This window comes from Martes martes (assembly GCF_963455335.1).
Source record: "Martes martes genome assembly, chromosome: 18".
In the NCBI taxonomy this organism is placed as follows: domain Eukaryota; kingdom Metazoa; phylum Chordata; class Mammalia; order Carnivora; family Mustelidae; genus Martes; species Martes martes.
Window position 1 is genome coordinate 848735 of NC_137906.1, and position 12400 is coordinate 861134.

A 12400-nucleotide genomic window follows, 5' to 3' on the forward strand; every position below is an offset into this window, starting at 1 on the left:
TTGTTTCATACACACTTGTGGCTTTTTAAAGGGTTTCTGAATGCACACTGGGAAAGGAAAAAATAAAAAAACCTTTTCCCCCATTTCTATTTCTGAAATGACACATAATTTTGAGGGAAAAAAAAGATAAAGTGTGAACTATAATTGCATCTTTGAGCACTTCATGATAATACATACAAGCTGACATTCTCGTTTTGTGGGGCAGGATTTCATATCCCTTCTTGTAATCCAAATCTATGTTTTTTTCAAAGCTTCTTTGCTTGCAAAAACTCAGATGCTAATATATCCAGCACTGAAGATCTTGAAGTTTCATAAAGTAATGCTTTAAAAAGTGATCTTTGATTGTCAGGTGTGATCTGAGAATGGCTCCAAAGAAGGAAGGTAGCTAGGGAGATTTTTTTTTTTTTTTTTAATGGGATGGGAGTGGGAAGAAATTCACATTTTGATTGGGAATGTAGAATCTGAAACTCCAGGCCTAAAAGTGCTGGTTTTCATACAATTCTGGGTAGTCTAGAAGTATTGGTATCTGAGTCAACATATTTGGGGCACATATTGCCCAATTTTGAATAGAAAATCATGTGCTTGATGGTTGCTATGACTCAGATGGTAAATTGGAAATTAAATGCTAACATATTCCATACTCTTTCCCATCATAGTCTCTAATCCCCAAATTCTGGCACATTTAAGTAAATAGTGGCCTCTTGGTTGCAGCCTTAGACTTCCACTCTCCCATAAGTTTTTAATCTTTTTAGATTTACAAACCTAATTGAGAATCTGATTAAATATATGGATCCCTACCTTAGAAATAGAGACAAAGAGATGCACAGAATTTTATCCATAATTTCAGTGAATTCACAGATGTCCCTTAAAGCCCCTCGCATTAAGACTTCTGTTTTGTAGTCCCCTTGATCAAGCTCATCCACTCATGTGGCTTTGATTATAGACTATTCGCTGATGACTGTAAATCTGTATCCCCCAGCGGGTTTCTTTCGTAAGCCCCAGGTTCCTTATTTCCAGCTGCCTTTTGTGTATCTCTACCTACGTGCTCACAAAGACTTCAAACTCAGTGACCACAATAGAACTTATTTTCCAGACTTATTCCATGGTAGGCAGAAGCTCGCCGGAATTGTTCACTAAACTGAGCAGGAATCCAGAGCAGGGGTGGGATAGGCTAGCTCATCTACACTTGAAGCATCTGTGTGCCACTGAGAAGACAGGAGGAGCAGAGTCCTCAGGGCACATGAGTCAAGCCAGAAAACAACTTCAAGACCTGGCTACTAAGCCTGCAGAGAGAGCTGAAAAGCAGATCAAAGTATGAATTGCCCGTGCAGTTGAAAAGCTGAGTAGACAGCGCTGATAACGAGCGAGGATCCAGGTGGAAAAGCAGGTATCAGCTGTAGCAAGCAAGAAGGAGCGTGAGAGAAGGCATAGGAACTAGTGATAGAAGTGTTGGATATTGTCAATTCCAGTTCCATCCTTTCCTGTGAGTAGGAACTCTCTCTTAAGAAATAAACTAAAAATTCCTGATACTAATTTTTCTAGACTTTCTTATGGGTGGGATAAGCATGTGACCAGTTTTCATCAGGAGATGTCTGCTAGGGTTTTCTGGGAGACATTTAACTTTCTGAGAAAATAAAGAATTGTATGAAGAGAGCTTATCTTTCCCTTCCTGCTTTTGAACATTGCTGGGGAAGAACATCACGTGTGGCTCTTCTGTAGCTACCTGCAGGTTGTAAGAGAGGATATCACTGATACTCTGAAGATGGCAGGAGGAGGACGAAGAGCGAGCCTGGGACCCTTGATTGCTGAGCTGCTGAGTCTCGCTCAGGACTGACCATCTACCTTACCTCTGGACTTCTTACGTGTTTGAACTACTTTTAACCAATTATTCTGTAATTGTGTCTTAACTGCTAGTGGAGTCCTATTCCTGGGTGTGTGGAGGAAACAAAGCCAACCCAGTGAGGCAAGCAGAGCGAGTCCAAGAAAGAGTCTGGAACTATTTGAAGTCCTGTTTGTCTGTGAATATCATCTTCAGCTCTGCTCTTGCCACATCATCGTTCACATCCAGGGAAAAATTCCCCCTTGGACTCCTTTCCCGTAATTGGGCTTCTGGACCATACATAGTAGGAATATTCCAACTAATGCTGTTCTTGGTGAATTTGAAGGATGATAAATCTTCAGCTCTTCCTCATTTCCTTGATTTCTTATACTCAAATTTTAGCTGTTTTAGTTAAAGGAATACTTACCACATTCTCTTAAAATTTTCAGGACCTTCAAAGCAAAAAATTAAATTCTATTCCTTATCCCAGCCCCCCCCTCAAGTATTTTGCCTTGGTTTTGAAAATGGGCAGAATTGTTTCCTTTGGGCATTTTATGAAGAATATATGAGGAGGTTCAGAGTAGTACATTTTACCATCTCTCAGAATACCTTGGTCTGTATTTAGATGTATCATTTTAAAACTTTAACTATTATTATTATTTTTTAATTTATTTGACAGACAGAGATCACAAGTAGGCAGAGAGGCAGGCAGAGAGAGAGGAGGAAGCAGGCTCCCTGCTGAGCACAGAGCCGGATACCGGGATCATGACCTGAGCCAAAGGCAGAGGCCCCAACCCACTGAGCCACCCAGGAGCCCCTTTAAGACTTTAATTATTAAACAGGTAATTACTAAATAACTGCTCTAGGCATAATACCTAGTTGCTTCAGAAGAAGCAAAGACTAGGTTTGTATACAGGAAGACCATGTGGGTAATTAGAAAAAACATGACATAGAAATAATAAGGTAGAAATAATAATAAGGTAACGATAAGATGACAGAATTTTCCACTGTGTTCTAAAAGCATAAAAACTGGCTTTCAATACTCAGGAGTTTGTCCACTAGGTCATTCTCAAAACCCGAGACAATCCCAAGGAAACAGTCAAATCAAAGTCAAATCTTTGTTTCATCTTCTCTGTCACCATTTTGGCACAGTCATTCACAAATATGTCCCAATAACTTGTGTTTTCTGCCAGAAATCCTCTTGGCGGTAATGAATTTCGTGCATTCCTATTTGCTGTGTAAAGTGAGTCTTCTTCTTTATCTTTTACTTGCCCAGATCAAATGTCAGCGGAGCCCCTTTGTTATGTGTAAAAGCCACACATTCCTTACTTGTGTCATTCCTGATTTAATACATTTAAATTATCTTCTTTAACAACAGTTGTCTTCAGCTGGGATCCTATGTGAAGGCCTATGGGGAATCCAGTCTCTTAAAAGAAGCACTTTCCATAGTTCCTCTCATCTTTCTCTTTCTGCTTTCATTAGTGAAACCATCTTTTGAGGAAGAGAGAACATTTGAAGTTAAGAGGTTTGGTTGGGGGGCACCTGGGTGGCTCAGTGGGTAAAGCCTCTGCCTTTCGCTCAGGTCATTGAACCCAGGGTCCTGGGATCGAGCCCCGCATGGGGCTCTCTGCTCAGTGCAGGGCCTGCTTCCTCCTCTCTCTCTGCCTGCCTCTCTGCCTACTTGTGATCTCTGTCTGTCAAATAAATAAATTAAAAAAAAAAAAAGGTTTGGTTGGGTAGCTATTTACACTTTCCCTTGGAGTTCTAAAGAAAGAAATTAATTCTCTTTATGTCAATTAAGACCTATTCTAAACATTCAGAAATGATATACTAAACAATAATACTCAGCTCTTAGAAAATCCATGTCTATAATGGGAATATAATAAACCAGAATACAGGTCTTGATCTCTGGGTCCTGGGATCGACCCCTGCCACAGGCTCTGCGCTCAGTGTGGAATCTGCTTGAGATTCTGTTTCCCTCTGTCCCTCCCCAACACTTGCACGCACACTTTCTCTCTCTCTCTCTCAAGATAAATAAAATCTTTTTTAAAAAATTCCATAAAGATACTTGAATAAAGAGAAACATCACTGTAAAACAAAGATATGAAAAAGCTTTATGCTGAAGAATGGAGAAATTTTATAATAAGTTAATCATCGATTACATTGAGGACCACATCCATGTTCCCTTAAACCCAAGTTTACCAGTGGCCTCAAAGAAGGCATAATAAAGCTTGGACTCACCTTTACTATCTGTTTCCAACTCCAGATTGGAAGGGCTGCCCTAACTAGAAAATCAAGAAGTTAGAGTTATTAGCTAGTCTGCTAAAAATCCTAACCCTATCAGTCTCCCCTCTTTCTATAGTCACTGTGTCTTTCTGTATCCACTGAAGTCACAGCTCCAGGAAAACAACATGGCTAGAGTATAAGGACCATGTGATAAAGGGCAGAATGGATGCTACAAAAATCACACGGATGACACAGAGAGCACACTTGGAGTGCCCTTCTAGAATGCACAGCGAAAGGACAGAGATGAAAACAATAGGTGAAAGGAAAGTATACATATGAAAGAAAGAAAATTAGAAATTAACCAATGAATAATAGAAATCTCTAAAGGAAAAATCAGAAGAAATAAAACAGAAGCATTAATCGAATTTGTCATTGTAGGAAAGTTTCTAAGGCTGAAAATACCTGAAGTATAAAAAGGGCTTACTATTTTCTAAAGAACATATGAAAAAAACTGTACTGTATTTTGGTGATATTTTAAAAATTTCAAAGATCCGAGGGTGGGGGGGACCTACATACAATGAAACAGGAAACAATGGCTTACCTACAAAAAAGTGAAAATTATGCTGGGCAGAATTATCTTTTACAATACTGGCACAGTTCTCTTTTACAATACAATATCTTTTACAATTAACTTTTACAAATTGTCTTTTACAATACTGTTCAAAGAAAAAGACGAAAACAGAGCACGGAGTAGTGGTTCTTAACCAGTATGTGCTTTATGGTGTCTTGGAATTCCCTGAAATAATACAGACTTATGTGTGTTGATACAAATTGATTTTCCCGGAAATAGAACCTCTGTCTTTCATCACATTTTCAAGTGAAACAAAGAATCATCATGGAGCAATATCCTTAGCACGTTTTCATTTGAAATACTTTAAAACCTAGAGAAAAGCTGCAAGAGTAACACAGAGGACTCCTGTGTATCCTTTCTCAGATTCACTAATCTTTAAGTTTTGGCCATAAGTATGTCCTTCACCAACTCTCCCTGCCCGTTTTCCCTTTCTCTCTCTTTCTCTCTGTATGTGTATAAAATATATTTAACAGGTTTACTTTTGTCTTAACCGTTCTCTCATTTTACACTAACACACATATACACACTATGTTGTATTATGTTACTTACTCATTTATACTTTGAGAATTGGTTGTATACATCATGCCCCTTTGCTTTTAATATTTCTTAAAAATGAAATTAGTATCTTATATAATGTCAGTATAGTTTATCAAATTCAGAAAAATTCACATTGACACAATGCTTTTATCTAATTTATAGTGTGTATTTCAGTGTCGTCAGTTGACTCAATAATCTACTTTCTTGATTCCCCACCCCCGCCCCGCCAGTGTAGGTTCAGTCTTAGATTACGTATCATATTTAGTTTCATGTTAATTTTTTTTAAGATTTTATTTATTTATTTGACAGAGAGAGAGACAGCAAGAGAGGGAGCACAAGCAGAGAGAGTGAGGGTGGGAGAAGCAAACTCCCCGCTGAGCAGGGAGCCCAATGTGTGGCTTGATCTCCGGACCCTAGGATCATGACCTGAGCCGAACTTAGCGACTAAGCCACCCAGGTGCCCCAGTTTCCTTTAATCTGGAACATTTCCTCATATGTTGTCTATCTTTCGTGACATTGACATTTTTGAAGAATTCAGGCAAGTTATTTTATACAGTGCTCCTCATTGTGTGTGTGTTTGATGTTTCCTTACGGTTAAATCAGCTGGTGCATTCCCAGCAGGATACTAGGTATATGGTATTGTTTCTTTCTTAAGGAATCGCATCTGGAGGGTCATGATATCCATCTGTTCCTCCTTGGTGACGTTAATTTTTTTGTTTGTAAAGGTGTTTTTCCAGTGTCTCCACTCTATATTTATTTTTTTTCTCCTTTTCATTTAAAGCAACTTTGTACTTTAAGGTTGTGTAGATATCAGGGTGATTGCGTGGCTCGGTCAGTTAAGCATCTGAGTCTTGATTTCCACTCAGGTCATGATCTCAGGGTCCTGGGATCGAGCACTGCATCTGGCTCCGCACTCAGCATGGAGTCTGCTTAATATTCTCTCTCCCTCTGCCCCTCACCCACTTGCATGAGCTCTAAATAAATAAATAAACAATTTTTAAAAAAGATTTTATTTATTTATTAGACAGAGAGCACAAGCAGGGGGAGAGGCAGAGGGAAGAGCAGGCTCCCTGCTGAGCAGTGAGCCTGATGTGGGGCTTCTTCCGGGGGTCCTGGGACTGTGATCTGAACCAAAGGCAGATGTTTAACCGACTGAGCCACCGCAGGTATCCCAGTAAATGAAATCTTTTTAGAGAAAGAATGTGCAAATATTTTGCTTTTTATTAGACTTTACACCTTAGGTCTAGCATCCATTGATGATTTTTGCTCACAATAATCCTTATTATGATAGTCACGAGATGCTGGTTTGTGCAACCCTACTACTCTCTCCATTCTATGGGAGAATTATCAATGTCACAAAATTCTGCACCAAATTGTCTTTGTTATTCCTGCTGAGCAAGTAGTCCAATGTGGAGCTCAATCCCTAGACTCTGGGATCATGACCTGAGCCAAAGGCAGATGCTTAACAACTGAGCCACCCAGGCACCCTGAGTTTGATAAGTTCTTTATAGATCTTGGATACTAGCCCTTTATCTGATAAGACATTTGCAAATATCTTCTCCCATTCCGTTGGTTGTCTTTTGGTTTTGTAGACTGTTTCCTTTGCTGTGCAAAAAGCTTTTTATCTTGATGAAGTCAAGTCTTGATGAATGAATAGTTTATTTTTGCTTTTGTTTCCCTTGCCTTTGGAGATGTGTCTAGCCAGAAATTGCTGCAGGTGAGGTCAAAGAGGTTTCTGCCTGTGTTCTCTAGAATTTTGATGGACTCCTGTCTCACATTGAGGTCTTTCATCCATTTTAAGCCTATTTTTGTGTGTGGTGTAGGAAGTGATCTGGTTTCATTCTTTTCATGTCCAATTTTCCCAACAACATTTGTTGAAGACACTGACTTTTTCCATTGGATATTCTTTCCTGCTTTGTTGAAGATTAGTTGACCATACAGTTGAGTGTCTATTTCTGAGTTCTGTATTCTGTTCCATTGATCTACATGTCTGTTTAGTGCCTGTACCATACTGTCTTGATGATGACAGCTTTGTAATATGGCTTGACATCTGGACTTGTGATGCCACCAGCATTGATTTTGTTTTTCAACATTCCTTTGGCTATTCGGGATCTTCTCTGCTTCCATATAAATTTTAGGATTATTTGTTCCATTTCTGTGGGAAAAAAAAAAGTTGATGGTATTTTGATAGGGATTGCTTTGAATATATAGATTGCTCTAGATAGCAATAGAACAGTGTTTGGTCTTCCAATCCGTGAGCATGGAGTGTTTTGTCATTTCTTTGTGTCTTCCTCAATTTCTTTCATGAGTATTCTATAGTTTGCTGAGTACAGATTCTTTGCCTCTTTGGTTAGATTTATTCTTAGGTATCTTACAGTTTTGGGTGCAATTATAAATGGGATTGATTCCTTGATAACTCTTTCTTCCACTTCTAGCAGTTTTGGAGTGGAGTCTTTTGGGTTTTCCACATAGAGTATCTTGTCATCTGCAGAGTGCAAATTTGACTTCTTCTTTGCCAATTCAGATACCTTTTATTTCTTTTTGTTTTCTGATTGCTGGGCTAGGACTTCTAGTACTATGGTGAACAGCAGTGGTGATAGTGGATGTCCCTGCCCTATTCCTAACCTTAAGGGAAAAGCTCTTAGCTTTTCCCCATTGAGAATTATATCCGCTGTGGGTTTTTCATAAATGGCTTTTATGATATTGAGGTATGTTCCCTCTATCCCTACACACTGAAGAGTTTTAATCAAGAAAAGAAGCTGTACTTTGTCAAATGCTTTTTCTGCATTTATTGAGAGTATCATATGATTCTTGTCCTTTGTTTTATTTATGTAGTATATCATATTGATTGATTTGCAGATGTTGAACCACCCTTGCATCCCAGGAATAAATCTTACTTCGTCGTGGTGAATAATCCTTTTAATTTACTGTTGGATTCTGTTGGCTAGTATTTTGGGGAGAATTCTAAATGCTTCGATTTCCTTGCTGGTTATGGGTCTGTTCAGGTTTTCTATTTCTTTCTGTTTCAGTTTGGGTAGTTTATATGTCCCTAGGAAAGCATCCATTTCTTCCAGATTGTCTAATTTGTTGGCATATAGTTGCTCACAACGTGTTCTTATAATTGTTTGTAGTTCTTCAGTATTGGTTGTGATCTGTCCTCTTTCATTCATGATTTTATTGATTTGGGTCCTTTCTCTTTTCTTCTTGATGAGTCTGACCAGGGGTTTATCAATCTTATTAATCCTTAAAAAAAACCAGCTCCTAGTTTTATTGGTCTGTTCCTGTTCTTTTGGTTCCTATTTCATTGATTTCTACTCTGATCTTTATTTTCTCCTGCTGGGTTTAGGCTTTATTTGCTGTTCTTTCTCCAGCTCCTTTAGGTATAGGGTTAGGTTGTGTACTTGAAACCTTTCTTGTTTCTTGAGAAAGGCTTGTACTGCTATGTACTTTCTCTCAGGACTGCCTTTGCTGCATCCCAAAGATTTTGAACAGTTGTGTTTTCGTTTTCATTTGTTTCCATGAATTTTCTTAAATTATTCTTTAATTTCCTGGTTGAGCCATTCATTCTTTAGTAGGATACTATTTAGCCTCCATGTATTTGAGTTCTTTCCAACTTTCCTCTTGACTGAGTTCTAGTTTCAAAGTATTGTGGTCTGAAAATATGCAGGGAATGATCCCTGTCTTTTGGTACCGGTTGAGATCTGATTTGTGACCCAGGATGTGATCTATACTGGAGAATGTTCCATGTGCACTAGAGAAGAATGTGTATTCTGTTGCTTTAGGATGGAATGTTAAGAATATATCTGTGAGTTTATTTGGTCCTATGCATTATTTAAAGCCCTTATTTCCTTGTTGATCTTTTGTTTAGATGATCCGTCCATTTCAGTGAGGGGAGTGTTAAAGTCCCTACTATTACTGTATTATTATTGATGTGTTTCTTTGTTATTAATTGGCTTATATAATTGGCTGCTCCCATGTTAGGTGCATAAATATTTACAACTGTTAGATCTTCTTGTTGGATAGAACCTTTAAGTATGATATAGTGTCCTTCCTCGTCTCTTTTCACAGTGTTTGATTTAAAATCTAATTTGTCTGATACAAGGATTGCCACCCCAGCTTTCTTTTTAAGGCCATTACTATGATAAATGGTTTTCTACCCCCTCATTTTAAATCTGGAGGTGTCTTTGGATCTAAAATGAGCCTATTGCAGACAGTGTAATGATGGGTCTTGCTTTTTTACCCAGTCTGATATCCTGTGTCTTGGGGCATTTAGCCCATTTACATTCAGAGTAACTATTGAAATATATGAATTTAGTATCCTGTTTTGCCTGTGACTGTTACAGTATATTGTGTCTGTTCCTTCCTGGTCTATGTTACTTTTGGGCTTTCTCTTTACATAGAGGACCACTTTCAGTATTTCTTGTAGGGCTGGTTTGGTGATCACAAACTCTTTTTTAGTTTCTGTTTGTCCTGGAAGCTTTTTCTCTCTCCTTCTATTTTTCAATGACAGCCTGGCTGGATATAATAGTTTTAGCTACATATTCTTCTTATTTACTACCTTGAATATATCATGCCCTTCCTTTCTGGCCTGCTAGGTCAGATCTGGATAGGTCTGCTGCCTATCTAATGTTTCTGCCTTTGCAGGTTTCAAACCTATTGTCCCAAGCTGCTTTCAGGATTTTCTCTTTGTCTCTGATATTTGTAAATTTCACTAAATTTATATGTTGGGGTGTTGACCTATTTTTATTAAGTTTTGAGGGGAATTCTCTGGGCCTCCTGGATTTTGTGCCTGTTTCCTTCACCAGATTAGGGAAGTTCTCCACTATAATTTGCTCCAGTGTACCTTCTGCCCCTCTCTCTTCTTCTTCTGGGATCCCAGTTATTCTAACATTGTTTCACTTCATGGTATCACTTATCTCTCGAATTCTCCCCTCATGATCCACTAGTTGTTTATCTCTTTTTCTCAGTTTTTTATTCTCCAACATTTGGCCTTTTTATCACTAATTCTTACTTCTGCCTCATTTATCCTATCAGGTGGAGCCTCCATTTTTAATTCCATCTCATTAATAGCCTTTTTGATTTGACTTGGTTAGATTTTAGTTCTTTTCTTTTATTTCTCCAGAAGGGGATTCTCTAGTGTCTTCTATGCTTTTTTCAAACCTAGCTAGTATCTTTAAAATCATTATTCTGAACTCTAGTTTCCAATATCTTACTAACATCCATACTGATTAGGTCTCTGGCAGTCAGTACTGCCTCTTGTTCTCTCTCTCTTTTTTTTTTTTTTTTTTTTTTTGAGATGGGTTCCTTTTTTTTTTTTTTTTTTTTTTAAATTTGACAGGCAGAGAGGCAGGCAGAGAGAGAAGAGGAAGCAGGCTCCCCGCCAAGCAGAGAGCCCGATGCGGGGCTCGATCCCAGGACCCTGGGACCATGACCTGAGCCAAAGGCAGAGGTTTTAACCCACTGACCCACCCAGGCGTCCCTTGAGGTGGGTTCTTTCATCTTGTCATTCTATCCAGAGGATACATGAATGAGAGAACAAAATAGTAAAATGGCAACAACAACCCCACAAAAATATATACTAAACAAATGAGAAAAAACCCGAAACCGGGGGGTGGGGGGTAAGAAAAGAGAATATAATCAAACAGGTGAGCAGAATGGAACGATACACTGGGTTCTGTGTGTATTTGGGTCTTTCTTTTAGAAAAAATTATGAAGAACAAAAGACATATACGTACAAAACTAAAATACAATGGAAGGCTAGAATGTAAATGTAAAAAAGGGAATTAAAAGACAAGGAAAAAGAAAGGAGAAAAAAACAGCACCAACAAAAAAGGAAGGATTATAAATAGATGAACAAGACAGAGCAATACACTCTCCTGAGTGTATTTTTGTCAGTTTATTACAGGAAACTCCATCTCAAAATTGTAAAGAAAGAAAAACTTATAAATACAAAAATAAAATTAAAGACATTGAAAGGATGGAATGTAACTGTAAAGATGAAAATTTAAGAAGACATTAACAAAACAAAAAAATAATAGGAAGAAGAAAAAAATCAACAACAAAAAAAGAATATAATCAGACAGGTGAATAAAACAGAGCCATACACAAGATTTTGGGTATATTTTGGTCTGTTAGAAGAAACTGCAGCCCAAAATTGTAAAGAAAGAAAAATTTACATATATACAAAAATAAGATTAAATGCAGTGAAGAGTCAGAATGTAATTGTAAAAATTAAAATTAAAAAAGATTTTAAGATTTTTTTTTAAATTCATTTGACAGAGATCACAAGTAGGGGGAAAGGTAGGCAGAGAGAGAGAGGGGAAAGCAGACTCCCTGCTGAACAGAGAGCCCGACGCGGGGCTCGATCCCAGGACCCTGGGATCATGACCTGAGCCGAAGACAGAGGCTTTAACCTGCTGAGCCACCCAGGCGCCCCAAAATTAAAAAAGGTTTTAAAAAGAAGTTGCTAGGGGCACTTGGGTTGCTCAGTTAAGCGTCTGCCTTTGGCTTAGGTCATGATCTCAGCATCCTGGGTTTGAGCCCCACATCAGGCTCTCTGCTCAGCAGCAAGTCTGGTTCTACCTCTCCCTCTATGATTGCTTTCCCTCTCAAATAAATAAATAAATAAACTCCTTTAAAATTAAAAACAAAAAGAGTTGACAAAATAAGGTATTGATTGAAAAAAGAAAAAATATTTTTAAAAAGTTAAAGCTGACAAACTAAGGAATCATGGGGGGAAAGTCATGAATTCTATGTGTTATATTTCCCTAGCGCTGGGGTTTTGCAGTTTCATTGATTAATAAACTTGGTCTTGACTGGATGTTCTTGCTGATTTTCTGGGGGAGGGGCCTACTGCATTGATTCTCAAGTGTCTTTGCCCCTGGTGGAATTAACACCACCCTTGCCAGGGGTCAGGCTAAGTCATCTCCTGTTTACTCTATGGCTTTTGTTCCCTGAAGGCTTTCTGTGCCATTTTAGAGGATGAGAGTGAAAATGGCGGCCTCCCGATCTCTGGCCCCATGCTGAAAGCTCTGGCCCCCACTCCTCAGCGCACCCTCAGAGAAAAGCAGTCCGTCGCTCCTATCTCCCTGGTCTCCGGCTGCGCTCCGTGCTCACCCGACCTGTGACCGAGCATTTCTGTCTCAGGTGCATGGCCCCATTTTGAGCCTGTAAACCCTACAGACCCC

The 12400-nt window shown here is 38.7% G+C and overlaps 1 protein-coding gene across 5 annotated transcripts in view; it reads left to right on the top strand.

Annotated features, from left to right (window-relative positions):
* Positions 1-12400, top strand: part of TPST1 (tyrosylprotein sulfotransferase 1) — a 130059-nt gene that overhangs the window by 95343 nt on the left and 22316 nt on the right. The gene's annotated exons all lie outside the window — the stretch shown is intronic.